This window comes from Sturnira hondurensis, unplaced genomic scaffold (assembly GCF_014824575.4).
Source record: "Sturnira hondurensis isolate 20B ecotype Veracruz unplaced genomic scaffold, ASM1482457v3 Scaffold0000549, whole genome shotgun sequence".
Taxonomy (NCBI): Eukaryota; Metazoa; Chordata; class Mammalia; order Chiroptera; family Phyllostomidae; genus Sturnira; species Sturnira hondurensis.
Genome location: NW_028073180.1, coordinates 579,266 through 600,094, shown reverse-complemented (window position 1 = coordinate 600,094; position 20,829 = coordinate 579,266). Strand labels below are relative to the sequence as shown.

Here is a 20,829-nt window from a genome sequence, read left to right as displayed (position 1 = left end):
TTAAATTTTTTTTAGTTAACATAACCAGTCCATGATACAGCATACTAAGTCATAAAGTACAAATTCAGGGATGGTAATACATTTAATAAGTTAAAAATCTTGGGCAAATCAATACAGTACTTGATAATACAATGAAATCATATTTTTGTTGGTGTTATATATTACTTTAGTGATAATTTTTATTCCAAAAATGTAATGTAAGTACCAAGTTAAAACACTGGTTTTTAATGGTGGTTTACAGCAGAGCAAGTTATTTTACATAAATTAATGTCTTTTAAATACATGCAATTTCTCCTTTTAAAGTGAGTTCTTTCTTGAAGTTTACTGCAGTAGGGCAATTGTGTATATTTAGAAGGTGGTTCTGCTTTGTTATGAGGTTGGTCCAAAGCCAGGTAGGTTTCCAATGCATGGGAAGCCTTAAAATTCTACCTTAAGAAAAAAAAAATTTTATCTTAAGAAAGTTAATATGATTAACATCAATTTCCAAGTACTTTTCAAAAACTGTTAATTTTTCACATAGATACTGGCATCCTCAAAACTGCAGTCATTTCAAACACCACTAATAATTTCAGATGATCCCTTTTATTTAGAAACCAGCTCCGCTTTGTTTTGATCAAGTGTGGCACAGCCTTTCTTCATCTCATTAAAAAAATCGACTTAAAATATAGTTGTATTTTTAACATAACAAATAAATATATTGCCAGCTAGTAGAGACCTGTGGGAACTGGGTGTTGTATGTCAACTTTCATCATTATTTCCCCACACATACTGCTGCTATCATCCATGTTCTTACGCTTCCTCTTGCTAAAGTTGTCAATTTGTCAATTTCAGCACTTAATTTATGTTTGTATTAACAAATCCATTGATTCTCAGCCTTGGAGATAACTACTGAGACTGACTTCTTTCACAGTGATTTTGAATTCTTGAGTCAAAAGTGTTTCTGGGGATGTGGTTGGTATATAAATCTCATTTACTGAAATCATATCTGTAAATGCAATACTAGTAGATTTATGTCCCACTGTTTCTCCATGGGAGGATGTTCTTACACATATGCTTTGGTTCTTGCTGCACTAATACTAATCTCTTATTATACTAATAAGAGATTTCACAATGGAAAACAGTGACTACTCTGTGCTTGGAAGTATATGGCTGTGCAACTTTCCAGAGTGATTTATATGTATTTGTCCTGTACGTCAACTCCAACCACACTTGGGTTCATAAAGTTTACATATTTCTACATTGCAACCATTGTAACAGTTTCCCTAAGGTAGTCAAAGACATGCTGTGAAGTCTAGATTTTCTTGGTGCCTCAGCCTGGGTGATATCTGGATGCCCCAATGCACAAAGAGGAAAAGGCCACATCTGTCCTTGCCATACCCCTCAGCCACCTCCAGTCCACTGAGTGTGTACGCTTTATAAATAGAGGCATAGTTACATTTTGTATATCCACAAGCAGGTAAAAAAAGTAGACACAGAGAGAAATGTGTATATGTATATTATTTTCTGAATTATTTGAAAGTTGTAGACATCATGAAACTTAACCACTAAATACTGCAGTATGTGTATCTTAAGGACAAGGTCATTCCCCTATATGACCACAGTACTACTGTCTCACTCAGGAACTTAAAGTTGATACAATACAATGTATGCTATTCAGTATATACTCAAATTTCCCTAACTGCCTCAATAATATCCTTATAAACCTCCAATTTAAGGGATAAATAAAGATTGTAGGTCACATTCAACATAAAAGCCTTCACCATTTCCCCTATAAAATCAACAAAAACAACTACATTTTCATTAATATTTTATGCTAGTAATTTCTTTGGAGGAATTTGCAGATGTCCCATAATCAGATTATCAAGGGATAGAAATAGAAACAACAGCAGCTGCCAGAGGAGAGATTGTTAATGCTGATTACATTTGAAGCAACTATATGGAGGAAAGGAACTTCTAAAGACAGTAACAGAAACATTTAAAACCAACTATTATGTTTCTGGGGTGCTGCCCCTTTTCTTCACACTCCATGTTTTAAGTCTGTCCTTTCTTAGTCTTTTAATAGTTGTGTTTCACAGTGTTTGTTTCCCAGATCCTACCATAATATAAACAACTCGCTCACATAGGTGTTTTTTACAAAATAGATTTTATATTTAAAGTGGTTTCATGTTTACAGGAAAATTAAGAAACTAGTACAGAGAGTTTCTGTCATCCCTGGCACAAATTTCCCCTATTATTAACATTCTTGAACAACAATAAAAAATAAAATAAACACCATATATTAGTATAGTATATGTATACTATATGTATACATATAGTATAGAACATTTGTTACAAATAATGAAACAATACAGACAAATTATTATTAATAAAGTCTATACTTTATTCAGATTTCCTTAGTTTTTATTTAACCTAATGTCCTTTTTCTGTTCCAAGATCCCATCCAGGATACCAATTACATTTAGTTATTTCTATTTGGGCTGCTTAGACTGGGATGGTTTCTCAGATTTTTCTTGTTTTTGATGTCCTTGAGAGTTTTGAGTACATAGGTCTTTTAATAATTTAATTTCTCAATAATGCTTGACAGAGCACCACAACAAATACTTTGAATTAAGCATCATCTCTGATAATTGGTGAAAATCAAATCCTGTTTAAAATAACTACATGGTAAGTATAACATTTTAGCAGTCTTGTTTGTGTGTGGATCATATTATTATTAATTATTGATAAAGTATGGTATATAGAGTTCACAGCATTCATTGGGTGGAATGACATTCTTTGGGTAGATTGAGTCAATAAAGCTCAGCTGAGACAGCAGAACCAATTAGAAGGTCTCTTTTCCCTGGAACCTTATGTTCTTACAGACTTCACATGGCAGGTATTCTGTTTTTTTCTTTATCTTTGCAAACATCTTGAGGTAATTTGGCTTGAAACATATGCCTATTGTTTACCAAGTAAGTATTGCCCTTGTCCTTTATTTTTTAAAATTAAAGCTCACATAAGCACAGATCTTACATCTACAGTTCAAAGTGTTTTGACCAATAGATATACCTTTGTAATCCATAGATCATCAAGATAGAGAACATATCCATCACTGCACAAAGTTGTCTTGTGCCCTTTCCAAGTCAATGCCTACCCTCAGTCTTCAGAGGTGACTACTGGTTCAATTTCTTTCATCATAGATTAGGTTTGCATGTTCAAGAAAAAAAATAGATAAATTGGGTTTGATTAAAATTAAAGTTTTCTGCTTAGAGACACAATAAAAAATTACCAGACAACTCACAGAATGGGAAAAATATGTGCAGCTCATATATCTGGTAAGGAACTTGTATATAAAGAAAGAATTCAATAGTAAAAAGACAAATAACCCAATTTTAACATGAGCAAAAAATTTGCATAGACATTTCTCTAAAGAAGATAATGCAAATAAATAAAAAGCTCATGAAAAGATTCTCAACATCATTACTTAAGAAAATACAAATCCAAACCACAACACAATACCATTTCACATTTTGATGCTTAAATAAAAAGGAAAGTTAATGGCAAATGTTGATGAGGATGTGGAGAAACTGAAACTTTCATACATCTTTAGTGGAAATGTAAAATAATACAGCTACTCTGCAAAACTGTTTGGCAAATCCTTGTAAAGTTTAACAATTCCATTCCAATTATACAACCAAATAATTGAAAGCATACATCCACACAAACCTTATACATGAATGTTCATGGCATCATTACTTCAAAAGTGGGAAACAAATGTAGAAAGAATGAAATGTGCATCAACTAATTAATGGATAAATAAATATGATATTTCCATACAGGGCAATATTTTCAGTCTTATAAAGGAATAAGTACTGACTCATGCTGCAATATGGATGAATGTTGAAAACATGTTGTATGATTCAATTTATATGAAATATTTGGAAGATACAAATGCATAGATATAGAAAGTAGATTAGGCATAAGAGGATGAGAGATGAAGGAATAGAAACTGCTAGTAGGTACAGAATTTCTTTTGGAAAGAAAAAAATCTGGAATTTTATAGTGGAAATAGTTTACAATTCTGTGAAAATACTAAAACCACTGAACTGTACTGTTGTTTTATAAAGATTTTATTTATTTATTTATTTATTCATTCATTCATTCATGAGAGAGGGGAAGGGAGGGAGAAATATCAATGTGTGGTTGCCTCCCATGTGGCCCCCACTGGGGACCTGGCCCACAACCTAGGTGTGTACCCTGACTGGGAATCGAATCCATGACACTTCAGTTCACGGCCCGCACTCAATCCACTGAGCTACACCAACCAGGGCCAGGTTTTATTTCTTTTTAGACACAGGGGAAGGGAGGGAGAAAGAGTAGGAGAGAAACATTAGTGTGTGGTTGCCTCTTGCATGCCCTTTACTGGGGACCTGGCCTGCAACCCAGGCATGTGCCTTGACTGGGAACCCAACCTGCATTCACAGGCTGGCACTCAGTCCACTGAGCCACACCAGCCAGGGATAAACTGTACTCTCTAAAAAGGTAAATGCTATAGTATAATAATTGTATCTCCATAAAAATAATTCTCAAAAAAAAATAGTCAATGTCATTCACTGTACCACTAGGCTAAAGAAAAAGTATCTTGTTTTTTCAATAGATTCAGGAGTAAAGAGGTCTGTTCACCCACACCACTTCTGCTAAACACTGTACCTGAATCCCTAGTCAGTACAATAAAGGAAGAAAACGAAATAAAAGCCATAAAGATTAGAAAGGGAAAAATAAAATTGTCTTTATTCCAAAATAATATTATGCTGTACATAGATGATATTAGTGAATTTAGCTGTAGCACACATGAGCAATATACAAAGCCAACTGTATTTCTATATAAAGTTGATCCTTGAACAACATGGGATTGAACTGTTTAGGTCCACTTACGTGTGGGTCTTTAAATAAATAGTTTCTCCTCATTATGATTTCCTTAATATTTTCTTTTCTCTAGATTATTTTATTGTAAGATACAATATATAATACATATAGCATACAAAATATGTGTTAATTAGCTGTTTATTATCGTTAAGGCTTCTGGTCAAGAGTAGGTTTATTAGTCGGTGAGTTTTGGGGGAGTCAAACATTATATATGGATTTTTGACTGAATAAGTGGTCCATACCCCTCATCCCCACATTGTTCAAGGGCCAACTGTGCTACCAACACCCAAATAGAAAATAAACTAAAAAAAAAGAAAGAAAATAAACTCAATAGCATTTACATATACAATTTAAATACTCAGTGATACATTTGACAAGTAATATGGAAGACATCTACACTGAACACTACAAACACCACTCAAAGAAAATTTAGAAGGACTAAATAAATTGAGAAGTATACTATATTTATAGATTAAGATTTGCCCTGGCTGGTGTAGCTCAGTGGATTGAGCGCGGGCCTGCGAACCAGACGATCGTGGTTCGATTCCCAGTCAGGGCACATGCCTGGGTTGCAGGCCAGTTCCCAGCAGGGGACACACAAGAGGCAACCATACATTGATATTTCTCTCTTTCCCCTCCCCTCTAAAGATAAATAAATAAAATATTTTTTAAAAGCCATTAAAAAAAAGATTACAATAAAATCCCAGCAGGCTTTTCCATAAAAATGACTAGGCTATTCAGGTCCTTTGCCCAATTTTAATTGGATTTTTTTTTTTTTTTGGTGTTGAGTGTTATAAGTTGTCTGTAAAGCTTGGATATTAACCCTTTACCAAATGTATTGGAGAATATATTCTGCCATTAAGTGGGTTGTCTTTTTATTTTGTTGATGGTTTCCTTTGCTATGCAAAACTATTTAGTTTGATGTAGTTTCAGGCATTTATTTTTCTTTTCTCTCCCTTGCCTGAAGAAATACCTCAGAAAAAAATACAGCTACAAACAATGTCCCAGACTATATGGCCTATGTTTTCATCTAGGATTTTTATGGTTTTGGTTCTAACATTTAATCTTTCATCCATTTTGAGTTTATTCATGTGTGTGGTACAAGAAGATGGTCTAGTTTCACTTTTTTCCATATATCTGTCCAATTTGCTAAATACCACTAATTGAACAATCTACCTTTAGCCATTGAATGTGTTTGTTTCCTCTGTCAAATATAAATTGACTATAAAGATATGGGTTTATTTCTGGGGTCTCTATCCTGTTCCATTGATCTATGTATCTGTTTATATGCCAGCACTGTAATTTAAATTTAAACAAATTTAAATTGTAAAGAACAGTTTACAGCGAAACAATAGTAGACTGGATGAAGCTGAGAATCAAATCACTGATGTGGAACATAAGGAAGAAACAAACAACCATTCAGAACAAGAAGAAGAAAAAAGTCCCCAGAAAAATGAGAATAGCAGCCTTTGGAACAACTTTAAGAAGTCCAATGTGGGGGCGACTTCTCTCACGAGTCCCCCCAGGTGCCAAGGACGAAAGTGAATAATGACTGAGACATGACAGATCTGCTTGGGGAGGAGAAGTGAGCTGCGGCCAGTTTCTCAAGGGAGACAAAGGCCAGTTTCTCCAAGGAGAAAAAGGCCCCAAGCACCTTCCTCCATAGCCTTTTATTGGGTTGTAATACACAGGAATACAGAGTGGCAAGGATCAAACAGTAGATTACATTTCAAAGATATCTGAGGGCTTCAGAGTCTGAGTCAGTGTCTGTCAGGAAGAGAGTTGCAGAAACTTTGGGAGAAATCTTCATTTCCTCTCAGACCCTTATCAGATGAATGAAAGCACTCTTAGCAGAGCAGATTTCACAGGTTTATCAGCAAGTTTTGTGCTGCCAGATTTTTCCCCAGGACATGCTCTAGCAAGGCAAGAAGCTGCACCTCTCCCCAACAGGTATTCAGGCTTAAGGGGATTAGAGCCAGGAAGCGCCTCTCCCAGAGAACATGGGGACTTGGGTTTTGACAAAACCGGGGGGGGGGGGGGGGGNGGGGGGGGGGGGGGGGGGGGGGGGGGGGGGGGCGAGATTCCATTGCTCTTTTTTGCAGCCCCCCAAGAGTCGTTCCATGAAGACCTCCCAAGTGATGGAGTGTGGCTTAGGTTGCCCCCACCCCCGTGAGGGGTCTTACCCGTCATTGACTTCCAACCAAGCTTTGGGGGCAGAGAGAGGAAACTAAGGCAGCATTTGCTACCAGAGACAAGCTTTGTCTCCTGCGGCTCGAATTCCAAAGGTCACCTCTCGCCCTTAGCCACAAGGGGTACAGATAAATTCCTAAAACCAGACAGAATGGTCTACAACAGTCCAACATTGATATCACAGGGGAGCCTGAAAGACAAGAGAAAGAGCAAGAAATTGGAAATCTATTTGAAAAAATAATGAGAAAACTTCCCTACTTTGGTGAATGAAATAGACATGTGAACCCAGGAAGCAGAGAGTCTCAAACAAGATGGATGCAAAGAGGCCCACTCTGAGACACATCATAATTAAAATGCTATAGGTTAACGATATAGAGAGAATCTTAAAAGTAGCAAGAGAAAAGAGGTTAGTTACCTATAGGGGAGTTACCATGACACTGTCCACTGATTTCTCAAAAGAATCTTTGCAGGACAGAAGGGATTGCCAAGAACCATTGAGTACCAAGAAAAATGAAGTACCTAGGAATAAACCTAACCAAGGAGGCAAAAAATCTGTACTCAGAAAACTACACATACTGAAGAAAGAAATTAAGGAAGACAAAAATAAATGAGAGCACATACTGTGTTCATGGATTGGAAGAATTAACATCAACAAAATGTACGTACTACCCAAAGCAACTTATAGATTCAATGTAATCCCTATTAAAATACCAATGACATATTTCACAGATGTAAAACAAACATTTCCAAAATTTATATGGAACCATAAATCACCCTGAGTAGATTCAGCAATTTTGAGAAAGAACAACAAAGTAGAAGGGATCACCATACCTGACGTCAAACTATATTATGAGTAATTACAAGGCCACAGTAATCACAACAGTCTTGAACTGGCATAAGAACAGACACATAGATGATGAGAACAGAATAAAGAAACCAGAAATAAACCCAAGTCCTTACAGTAAAATTAATATTTGACTAATGGGGCAGGAGCTTAAGGGAGTAAAAATAGTCTCTTTAACAAATGGTGTTGAGAGATCTGGACAACTATATAAAAAAATGAAACTCAACCGCCAACTTATACCATACACAAAAAATAAACTCAAGATGGATAAAATACCTCAATGTATGTTGTGAAACCATAAAAGTCCTAGTGGAGAACACAGGGAGAAAAATGTTGATGTTTCCTCAGTGGGAAGACTGCAGCGAGATAGGTGGGAGCAGAGTCCACTTCCCCTTGTGCACAGGTGAAACACCTAGGCAATCTTCTGAGGAACAGAGTGAACAGCCAACGGTATCCCAGCATATATGAAGGTTGGAGACCAAAAATTGTAGAGAACACTGAAAAATCAGATGATGAGACAATAAAACCTGGAGGTATCAAAAGACCAGAGTTAGACCCAAAGAGGAGTCACCCTAATAACTGAGACAGTGAGACAAATTTCACTTTGCTACTCCAGAGAATTTGCACAGTGGGAGCTGTGGAGACCAGTACACCTGCTGAAAGAGGAAACACACCAACAAAGGAACAACCCACAGATAACAACGGAAGAAGGTGAATCTGTCTTGGAATTTTGCCATTTTAATGATGATGTGTCTTGAAGTGGGCCTCTTTGGGTTTCTCTTGATTGGGACTCTGTGTTTCCTGGATTTGTGTACCCTTTTCTCTCATCAAATTAGGGAATGTTTTCCATCATGACTGTTTCAAACAGGTTTTCCATCCCTTGCTCTTCTTCTCCTTCTGGTATCCCTATTATACGGATATTATTACCTTTCATGTTGTCCTGCATTTCCCTTAATCCCTCCTCATTCTTTCTGAGCCTCTTTTCCTTTTCTTGCTCTTTCTGGGTGTTTCTTTCTACCTTGCCCTCCAGCTCTCTGATCCAATCCTCTGTTTCATCAAGCCTGCTTTTGATTCCTTCTACTGTGTTCTTTAGCTCAGAAATTGTATTCTTCATTTCCTCTTGGCTCTTGTTGATAGTTTCTATTTCCTCTCCCAAGCCGATATAGTTTGAAGTGAGTTCTTTGTAGTTTTCTTGTAGTTTCTGCTAATTCTCTGTGAGCTCAATGAGCTTCCCAATAGCCATTGCTTTGAACTCAGTATCTGATAGTTGAGTTGCCTCTATTTCATTTAGCATTCTTTCTGAGGCTTCCTTCTTTTCTTTCATTTGGGGTTTGTTTCTTTGCCTTCCCATTGTTTGTGAGACTCTTCTTGTTAGCCTCTGCTTCTTAACTTGTTCTGTTCTGATTCCCTGGGTTTACCGTGTGAACCTCTGTGGTAGAATACCTGTGACATTCAGTGGTGCCGTCTCCTTACTCTCCTGAGCTTGCTGGTCTTGGGTTGTTATTTATATTGGCTCTCTGTATGTTTTTGGATTTTGATTGTTGTTTGGTGTTTCTTTGGTGGGTCCTTCCCTCCAGCTGGTTAACTGAGAGTCACTTTGTCCACCATGTCTTGTATTCTGGTATGCTGGTGTGGGCAGGTTGTGTTGAAGCTGGTTCTTCTGTGTGTACAAGATTTTGAGGATTCTCTCTTGCTCTTGTGCAGTTGTTTGTTGTGGGTAATTTCTCCACCGTTTAGTTGTATTTTGGTCCTGGATTGAGGTTAGTGTGGCTTCTGCTCCTTCCCTTAAAGGCAGAAAGGGAGAAACAGGAAATAACATAGAAGGGGTCCTTGATAAGGCTAGCAGCTGACATATCAATGGAAATGCTCCAAGCCAGAAGAGAATAGCAAGAAATATTCCAAGTAATGAGAACCAGAGGCCTGCACCCAAGGCTACTTTACCCAGTAAGGCTCTCAATCAAGATAGAAGGCCAAGACTTTTGGCCAAGGTGGAGGCATAAGTAGACACACTGTGCCTCCTTGCACAACCAAAACAAGGACAACAAAAATTTAGAAACAAAATAACAACAAGAACTGACAAAAAATGAACTGTATGAAAGTCGGACAGCCATGGAACTAAAATAGACACATTCATACAGACTGGTAGAAAGGAAGGAGTCCAGTGGCCCAGTGGAAAGGGGTAGTGTGGCAGAGGAAGCAGTGACACCAGAACTGCAAGGCACCCTGGGCATGCAAGATGCAGAGGGTGGACCTTGGGCATGCAGGCAGCAACTGGAAGACACTGGGAATGGGGTGCCAATAGGCAGACCCAGTGAGGAGGTGATTCAGAAGTGTGGCACCACATGTAGGGCCACTGGCTGGCCGGGCGGTGGTCCCACATTCACAAGCAGATAACTGGGGAGTCAGACAGACGGTGCAACCCAGGATCCCAGCACCAGGAAATACAGCATCAAAACACTGATTGAAAACACCCGTGGGGTTGACGTTCAGGGAGAGACTCCCAGCCTCACAGAAGAGTTCACTGGGGAGACCCACAGGGTCCTAGAACATACACAAGCCCACCCACACAGGAATCAGCACCAGAAAGGCACAGTTTACTTGGGGGAAGTGGCAGAAAGGACTAAGGGCCAACAAAGAGCAGAGCAAGCACCATTGTTCCCCCTCAGACCCTGCCCCCACATACAGCGTCACAATCTAGTGACTGGGTTGCCCCACCCTGGTGAACACCTAAGGCTATGGCCATCATATGTAACAGGCACAACAAGATAAAAGGCCCAAAAGGAAGAAAAGATCAATGCTCCAGAAACAACATAATTAAGGAACCAAGAGACAGCTAACCTATCAGATGCACATTTCAAAGCATTGGTGATCAGGATGCTCACAGAACTGGTTCAATTTGGTAGCAAATTAGATGAAAAAATGAAGGCTACACTAAGTGAAGTGAAGGGAAATGCCCAGGGAACAAATAGTGATGGGAAGAAAACTGGGACTCAAATAAAAAGAGTGGACCAAAAGAAAGAAAGAAACAACTAAATTGAAAACAATGAAGAAACAAGAATTCAAAAAAATGAGGAGAGGCTTAGGAACCTCCAGGACATCTTTAAACGTTTCAACATCTGAATTATAGGGGTACCAGAGGGGGAAAAGAAACAGCAACAAGTGGAAAATTTATTTGAACAAATAATAAAAGAGAACTTCCCCAGCCTGGCAAAGGAAATAGACTTCCAGGAAGTCCAGGAAGCTCAGAGAGTCCCAAAGAAGTTGTATTCAAGGAAGAACACACCAAGGCACATCATAATTACATTAGCCAAGATAAAATTGAAGTAGAGAATCTTAGATGCAGTAAGAGATAAGGAGACAGTTACCTAAAAAGGAGTTCCCATCAGACTGTCAGCTGGTTTCTCAAAAGAGACTTTACAGGCAAGAAGGGAATGGAAAGAAGTAAGTATTCCAAGTCATGAAAGACAAGAACCTACATCCAAGATTGCTCTATCCAGCAAAGCTTTCATTTAGAATGGAAGGGCAGATAAAGTGCTTCTCAGATAAGATCAAATTCAAGGAATTCATCATCACCAAGCCCTTATTATATGAAATATTAAAGAGACTTATCTAAAAATAAGAAGATAAAAAATATGAACAGTGAAAGGACAGCAAACTCAATTAACAACCACATCTAAAACAAAAGCAACCTAACAAAACAGCTACATTAGGAGTGGAACCATAGAAATGGAGATCACATGGAGGGTTAGCAACAGGGGAGTGGGAGGAGGAGAAGAGGGGAGAAGGTACAGAGAATAAGTAGCATGGATGGTAGGTAAAAAATAGACAGGGGGAAGGCAAGAATAGTATGGGAAACATAGAATCTAAAGAACTTGAGATGTGTAGACATAAACTAAAGGAGGGGGAAATGGTGGGGGAGGGGGTGTGTAGGGTGGAGGGGAATGAAGGGGGGAAACAGGACAACTGTAATGGCATAATCAATAAAATATATTAAAAATAAAAAATAAAAATAAATAAACACATGAATGAATGAATGAATGAATAAAATCTTAAAAAGAAAAAGAAATGAAGGCAATGCACAGGAAAACAATAGTGATGGAAAGGAAACTGGGACTCAAATTGAGTGGGTGGACCAGAAGGAAGGAAGAAATTACCAAAGAGAAATAAGTGAAGTTACAAGAATTCAAAAAAATGAGGAGAGGCTTAGGAACCTCCAGGACATCTTTAAACATTCCAACATCCGAATTATAGGGGTACCAGAAGGGGAAGAGGAACAGCCACGAGTGAAAAACTCATTTGAACAAATAATAAAGAAGAACTTCCCCAGTCTGGCAAAGGCAATAGACTTCCAGGAAATCCAGGAAACTCAGAGAGACCCAAAGAATTTGGACCCAAGGAGGAACACACCAAGGCACATCATAATTAAATTAGCCAAGACTAAAATGAAGGACAGAATCCTAGAAGCAGCAAGAGATAAGGGGACAGTCACCTACAGAGGAGTTCCCATCAGACTGTCAGTGAATTTCTCAAAAGACACCTTATAGGCAAGAAGGAGCTGGAAAGAAGTATTCCAAGTCATGAAATTCAAAGACCTACAGCCAAGGTTGCTCTATCCAGCAAAACTTTCATTTAGAATGGAAGGGCAGATAAAGTACTTTTAGATAAGGTCAAGTTCAAGGAGTTCATCATCACCAAGCCCTTATTATATGAAATGTTAAAGGGACTTATCTAAGAAAAAGAAGATAAAAATATGAACAGTGAGAGGACAGAAAACTCACAGTTATTAACAATCACACCTAAAACAAAAGCAATCTAAGAGGACAGCTAGATCAGGAGTGAAACCATAGAAATGGAGATCACATGGAGGGTTAGCAGCAGGGGAGTGGGAGGAGAAGGGGGGAGAAGGGAGAGAAAATAAGTAGCATAGATGGTAAGTAGAAAATAGGCAGGGGGCAGGGCAAGAATAGTATGGGAAATATAGAATCTAAAGAACTTGTGGCACATGGACATAAACTAAAGGGGGCAATGGTGGGGGTCGGGGTGTGCAGGGTGGAGTGGAATGAAGTGAGGGAAATGGGACAACTGTAATGGCATAATCAATAAAATACATTTTAAAAAAGAAAACAAATATTCAGTCATGAAAAGCAGCTATCTACACCTAAGATTGCTCTAACCAGCAAAGCTGTCATTTAGAAGGGCAGATAAAGAACTCCCAGACAAGAAAAATCTAAAGGAGTTAATTATTGCCAAACCATTATTATATGAAAAGCTAAAGGGACTTATTTAAGAAAAAGAAGATAAAAACTACAAACAATAAAATGACAAAAATATATACCTATGAACATCTGAGTATAAAAAACAAACTAAGCCAGCAAGAATAAAAGAGACAGGATCATGGATACAGAGGGTATTTTGATGATTGCCAGACAGAAGGGGGTTTGGGGAATGGGTGAAGAAGTGAGAGGTTAAGAAGTACAAATTGGTAGTTACAGAAGAGCCATGGGGATATAAAGTACAGTGTAGGAATCATGTAGCCAAAGAACTTATATGCATGATCTGTGGACATGAACAATGATGGAGGGATTGCCTAAGGGAGTGGAGGGTACTGGGTGGAGGGTGAGCAAAGGGGAAAAAATCAGGACAACAGCATAATCAATACAATATAATAAAAATATAGAGAGTTTAGTAATAGTCCACACCATTAAAATCAATTGACTTGTAAAAGGTACTAAGGCAATCTGATAAAGGAATGTCTTTTTTGCAAACAGCACTGAAACAACTGAATATTTATATTAAAAAAATGAGCCTTGACCTCTCACTCACACTATATACAAAATTAACCTATGATATTTATAGAATGCTACACATAACAATAGGAGAATATATATCTTTTTCTAAACACATGGAACGTTTATCCAGATAGACCACAGATGGAGCCATAAAACAAGCTTAAATACATTTCAAATGGTTGAAATCAAATACAGTTTTGTTTTAAATTAGCAGATTAAAATTACAATTAAAAAATCTGGAAAATTCTCAATTATTTTGTTGTATTTGTCCTATCAATTCCACAAAAGGAGTGCTATAATCTTTTATTATAATTGGATATTTGTCTATATCTGCCTTTAGTTCTGTCCATTCTTACACTGTGAATTTTGAAGCTATCGAAGTTGATAGATGAATGTTTAAAATTCGTATGTCTTCTTGAGTGACACTTTCATCAATATATCTTTTTCATCTCTGATAAAACTCCTTGCTCTAAAGCCTACTTTCTTTCATCTTAAAACAAGCTCTCTAACTGTCTTATGTTAGTGTTTGCTTTTTAGTTGTATCTTCTTCTTTTATGGAGGTTGGTTATTATGATTATAATATGCATCTCTGATTAATATTATACAACTTTATTTGTAATGTAAGAACCTCATATACAAGTGATTGTGTGTATATATAAATGAAAAATTATATAGACTTACTTATTACAAAACATACATTGTATAAACCTTAATATATTGTATAAAATTAAAATGAAAAGAAACACCTGTCTGCATATTGTTGTTCATCCTTTGAGACCTTTTTCTACATGAAAATGCACTTCATTAATTCTTGTATGGACTTGCATCTACTCCATATTAAATACAGTTCAGTCTCAGTCTCATGGGAACACCTTTTTTTAAAGTATATTTTACTGATTATGCTATTACAGTTGTCCCATATCTTTTCTCCCCTTTATCCCCCTCTACCCTGCACACCACCTTCCACCAGCATTCCCCCCTTTAGTTCATGTCCATGATTGTCCACATATGTTCTTTGATTTTTTCCATTTCCTATACTATTCTTAACTTCCCCCTATTTTGTACCTACCAATTATGCTTATTATTCCCTGTACTCCCCCCCAACCCCCCCAGCGCTCCCCACTAATAACTCTCCATGTGATCTGCATTTCTGTGATTCTGTTCCTATTCTAGTTGTTTGCTTAGTTTGTTTTTGTTTTGGGGTTCAGTTGTTGATAGTTGTGAGTTTGTAGTCACTCTACTGTTCATAGTTTTGATCTTCATCTTTTTCTTAGATAAGTCCCTTTAACATTTCATATAATAAGGGCTTGTTGATGATGAACTCCTTTACCTTGACCTTATCTGGGAAGCATTTTGTCTGCCCTTCCATTCTAAATGATAGCTTTGCTGGGTAGAGTAATCTTGGATATAGGTCCTTACCTTTCATGACTTCAAATACTTCTTTCCAGCCCCTTCTTACCTGGCAGATTTCTTTTGAGAAATCAGCTGTTAGTCTTAGGGGAACTCCTTTGTAGGTAACTATCTCCTTTTCTCTTGCTGCTTTTAAGATTCTCTCCTTATCTTTAATCTTGGGTAATATAATTATGATGTGTCTTGGTGTGTGCTTCCTTGGGTCCAACTTCTTTGGGATTCTCTGTGCTTCCTGGACTTGCATGTCTATTTCATCCACCAAATTAGGGAAGTTTTCTTTCATTATGTTTTCAAATAGTTCTTTACTATTTTTCTTCTCCATTTGGCACCCCTATGATCTGAATGTTGGACCTCTTTAAGTTGTCCCAGAGGCTACTTACACTGACCTCATTTTATGGATTCTTTTTCTTCTGGTTGTTCTGATTGCTTTTTTCCTTCCTTATGTTCCAAATAATTGATTTGATTCCCAGCTTTATGCACTCTACTGTTGTTTCCCTGTGAATTGTTTTTTATTTAAATTACTGTAAACTTTGTTTCTGAGTAGATCTTTTTTATGCTGCTGAAGTCCTCACTAAGTTCCTCAAACATCTGTATAACCAGTGTTTTGAACTTTGCATGTGATACATTGCTCACCCCCATTTTGTTTAGTTCTTTTTCTGGAGTTTTGATCTGGAGTTTTGTTCTGGAGTTTTGATCTGGAGTTTTGTTCTGGAGTTTCATTTGGGCCGCTTCTTTGTCTCCTAATTTTGGCAGGCTTCCTGTGTTTGTTTCTATGTATTATGTAGAGCTTCTATGATTCCCTATCTTGGTAGTGTGGCCTGATATAGTAGGTATCCTGAAGGGCCCAGTGGCACAGCCTTCCCTATCAGGCAAGCTGCCTACTCAAAGTGCATCCTTTGTGTGGGCTGAGTATACCCTCCTCTTTCTTATAGTTGAGCCTTGTTTGCTGTTGGCAGGTCAATGGGAGGGATTTACCCAGACCAGCCAGCTTCAACAACTGGCTATGGCCACTTATCACCAATCTCCACACTCTGTGGAGGATCAGCTGTGCAGGGGCAGGGTGGCAGTGCTCCAAATTGGTCTGCAGCTGTTCACTATGTGTGCTGGTCCTGGGGTTTCCTGGTTGGTACAGGTCAAGGTCAGGCCCCACCTGTGTTTTGCCCAGGGACACCCTTTCTGAGCTTAAAACAATCTGAGCTGGCTGCTACTTGTGCTATGCTTGGATATTTTCAGGTGAAGCAAAGCTTTGAATATAGACTGGCTGCTGCTAGTGCCCAGCATGGAGCTGAGGCCAGCTATTGCTTGTTTGATAGGATTTAGGAGATTGTGAAGCATGAGCCAACACCATCATTCATATGGAAAACGAGCTTGGGTGGGCCTGTAAGTTGGGTGGTGCAGAGTCTCTGGGGATCTCTAAGGTGGGTCAGTGTTAGCCAGGTGATGTAGTCTCAAACAAGGCACCAGCCTGGTGGCTCCCTGGCTCTGCTGTGAGAAGACTCAGAAAAGGGACAATGGCTGTGCTAGCCCAGATGCCAGACACTCCAGCCTCTCCCGGTGTGCCACTGGTGCCTTTCAAGCTGCCATCCTATGCTGGATCTCAGAGGGAGTGATCTGAGTAAGTCTATGTGTGGATTTTGTTAAGTGGAACTGCTTGAGGTTCTAGCAGTTTCTTCCAGGGATTCAATCCCCACTGGTTTTTGCAGCCAGAAATTGTAGGGATTTACTATCATGGTACTAGAACCCTGGGCTGAGGGATCTGGTGTGGAGCTGGGTCTGCCTGCTCCTGAGCTACTATCCCAAATTTTTATCTACCCACATGGCGTGAGGGCCCAGTCCATTTCACATCTGTGCCCCTCCTATCAGTGTTGATGAATTTGGATTTTTAGCCATCAGACTTCCACTCAGTGTGATTTCTGACAGTTGTGATTGATGGTTGTTCTAAATTATAGTTGTAATCTGGATATGAATATGTGAAGAGGTGAGCCATGTCTGCCTACATTGCCATCTTGACTGGAAGCCCAAAATTAGTTTCTTTTTATTTTATATGTAAATGCCACTAAAATTTGATGGCTTTATTGCTTCATTTCTCAGTTCATAGTTTTAGCACTTTGCTATGAATGATGGCTATACACTCAAATATACTTCTGAGTAAAATTATTACAAACACTGAGGTCTTTAAATCTTTGGGATCACTTCTCTGGTCATTATTTGTTTACTACTATTACTATTTTTTAAAGTTTTTTGATAATATTTTTATTTAAAGCCTTGTCAAAAACACTGCCTTTTAGGAAAATAAGAGGCCAAAAGGAAAAGGGGCCTGCCTCACTAGCCCACGTTGAGCAGGACTGGCTTTTTACACTCATTTAAATGATATATTTGAAGCTGAATGTGCTGTCACAAGACAGGTGTTTGCCTTTGCATCTGCCACACAAATTTTGGCGATAGGGCCGATTAGGGTCAATGTGGTGGAGTTTGAGAAGGAGAATCTAGTCTGTTTACAGCTTTGACAGATAATACCCTCCACTGCCTAAGGGTTGTAAGACTTGTGACAAGTTCTGCAAAACTGCTTAAAGTAAACCTTGTTAGTGCCCTATACACACCACACATAGGCACTTTCCTGTCGTATGTTGCAGTCCTTGCAGTGATAGCCATATTTCTGCTCCAAGAACTGGAAATACAGGCACTCCTTGCCTGGCTCTGGGTTCCACTGTGGCGACCTCAAGACCTGACGCCCTTGCCATCCAGGGTGATGGGTGTTCTGGGCTCGGCATCCACTCCACGGGGAACTCTTGGCTCCTGGGGTTTCCCACTGCTGCCAGATTCCCCCCTCCAACCCCCTCTGCACCGCGGCCCGGGTCTCAGCTTCCTCCTCCTCCTGGGACTGCGGTTATTGGGGCTTACTCTTCCCTGACCCCTCTCCCTGCTGGGAATCTCAGGGCTTTGGAGGTGGTGGCCCTCACTCTCCCTCCGATGCCCAGGGGTTCTGCTCACCTGGCACGGTCTCAGCTACTTCCTGGAAGGTGGTGAATAGACGGAGAGAGACCACGGGAGAGTACCAGGTGATTTTGCTTGGGAAGTGCATGGGAGGTGGGCCACCGATGGGGGTGCTGTCATGCTGGAGGCGGGGGAGGCCAAGCCGCCTACCGCTCTCTCGGAGCCTGAGCCAGGCTGGCCAGGCTAGAGGTGGTGGGGCCTGCCTGTTTACTACTACTACTGTTAACTCACCACTGACATGTGTCTTCTCTTGACAAAACAGAGCAGTGAGGCTTACTGTGGCATATAACTTATAATAAAAAACAAATGATGCAAATTTTACCTCTGTAATTTAGCTATGAATTTCAGAACCAGGCTTAATTAAAAATTTAAATGACTATAAAATAACTTTATAGAAGTGAATAGTCACTCATTTGGGGTTCCAGTTGACAAATTAACTTTGAAATTTCCTTCCTTATAATGTAGTCTTACTGCATGTGACAAGGACATAAGCCATACTACCTGCAACTCACCACACAAGTTGGAGAACATCTGAATTGTGCCATATACTCTGTTTAATAAGAGTTGTCCAGTGATTATGTGCTTGAATATTGATGAAATGTTAAATTGCTATAAATGCTGCTAAGCATTCACTCTTAATTTCTGTACTTACCTCTTTCTGGACCAGACATAAGCAGTGTGAATTCATACTGGTCCAAGGACCATTTTGAGCAGTGCTGCTTTAAGTAACCCGCACTGAAGAGACTGGGAGAACTCGTGGAGTTTATGAAGTAGCAGAAGGGAGGAAGAAAACAAGAAGACATGGGTTTGTGGAAGACTAGGTTAAGTATTGAGAAAGAGGAAGTGGTTAACTGTATTAACTGCCAGAAAGGTTAGGTAGGGTGAAGAGGGGGGTGGGGAAAGCCATGCGTTGATAATTAGGATATTAAGAGAGTGTTTTGAAAAACAGTGCAGTGCTATAGTGGTGGTGGTGGTGAAAGAGAGCCAGGCACTAGTAGGCTGAGGAAATGGGGAAGAAGAGAGAACAAACGGGGACTTCTATTTCAAGAAGTTAAGATTGTAAAGAAATGGAAACAGTGTAGTAGATTATGAGGGCAAAGGTCGACAGGAGACTTTTTGGACTAGAGGAGACTCAAAAAAATATTGTGGTATCACTGAAGGCGCCTCAAGCTGAAAAAGTCCTATCTCCAGATAGAAAATCTAAGAAATTATTTGGTCTTAATGGCAATCTTAAAACTACTGTAGAGGTGTGAGAAGATTGGGGGAAGCTTCTTTTAAGAATCTGCACAATTTCTAATATTTATTTGGTAGTGCAACAGAGAGCAAGGATTTTGAGGGACTTAATTGCTCCTGGGTTGTGTAAAAGGATTTTAAATGTAGGGAACAGTTAAATTAACCCATGGTAAACATATACATCCTTTTGTAAATTAAGAAATCTCTATCATAATTGTGGTAGATCCAGAGTTGACAAACTGGTTTAATAAATCAAGTCATACCTACATATAAAGAGTTTACTTCAGTTCCCAGAACTTTTCTGAGCTCTCCTGCCCTCCCCACTTTTAGCAAACAAGCATATACTCTGTTCCCAACATTGTGCTAGGTACTAAGACTACCAAGATAATTTGGTCTCTATCCTGTAGGAGCTCACTAGAGAAATATTATAAGCTATGATGCTTTCTGGTTAAATCAGAGGTTTATTTTGTCACTGAAGACCCATATTTTTTTTATATATTCCTACTGTGTCATCCTAAACATTTCTGCTTTATCTTCAGGTCAGCTTGTTTTAAGTTACAATGGCTGCAGCAATTGCCAGGGTAATATCCTCATAATAGTTAAGGAGAAGTATCATCTTTGTATCTCATTTCAGCAGGCTCCCAGTGGACTACTTTGATCTAGGAAAGACTAAAAGTGCACCCTGAGCCCCTGCCTACACTAATCCTGGGCAAAGTGAATAGGATTACCACTTTGATGATGATATCTGTTCTCTGTAGCTGGAGCAGGGCATGGACTCTACCTCCTGACAAACTTTTGGCCTCCAAGAGAGGGATTCTGAGCTTTGGCAGACATAGCAGGCTTACAAATATACCTAGGCCATTGAATAGGCTGATAATTGGCAACGCTTTGTATATTCTTGCATATGCTGTGGTATACACAGAAAATGGTAATTCATCACACCAGTCACTCAGATAATCTCAAGAGGCTTGCAGCCATGGCTTTCCTGAAGGCTCCTACTGCCTCAGCCCTGCTCAGCTTTTTCAAAAATAAGGAAATTCAGATCCAAGAACAACTTATTTTGTTCACAGCACCTTAGTTGGGAAGTTCTGATTTGGCAATCCACAGCACCTGTCAAAGAGAGAAAAAACGTGCACTCAAACTAGACAATCTATTATTATAAGTAAACACTAAAAGATGGAAGAGATGCAGTTTCTAAACCAATGTTTGATGGAAGTGGTTCCAGAAAGCTCTTATGTGATGTTTGTACCTTTGTAGATGCTTCTTCTCTTTTCTTGGTGTTTTCTGTACCAATACAATGTAACAGATAAGTACAGTCAAACATACCTGGTTCAAATCTCTAGATTTGAATCTAGAGATTCAAATATTCTCAATTCATCAGCTCTAGAATATTGGGCCAATTAATGAACTTTTCTGAGCCTGTTTCCTTATATGGAAAGTGGAATAATGTTGTCACTAGTTATT

At 38.9% G+C, this 20,829-nt stretch overlaps 1 pseudogene; it reads right to left on the bottom strand.

Annotated features, from left to right (window-relative positions):
* Window positions 1-751: 751 nt before the first annotated feature.
* LOC118983929 (PRELI domain containing protein 3B-like) lies at window positions 752-18,935 on the bottom strand (annotated as a pseudogene).
* Between the last annotated feature and the right edge of the window lie 1,894 nt (window positions 18,936-20,829).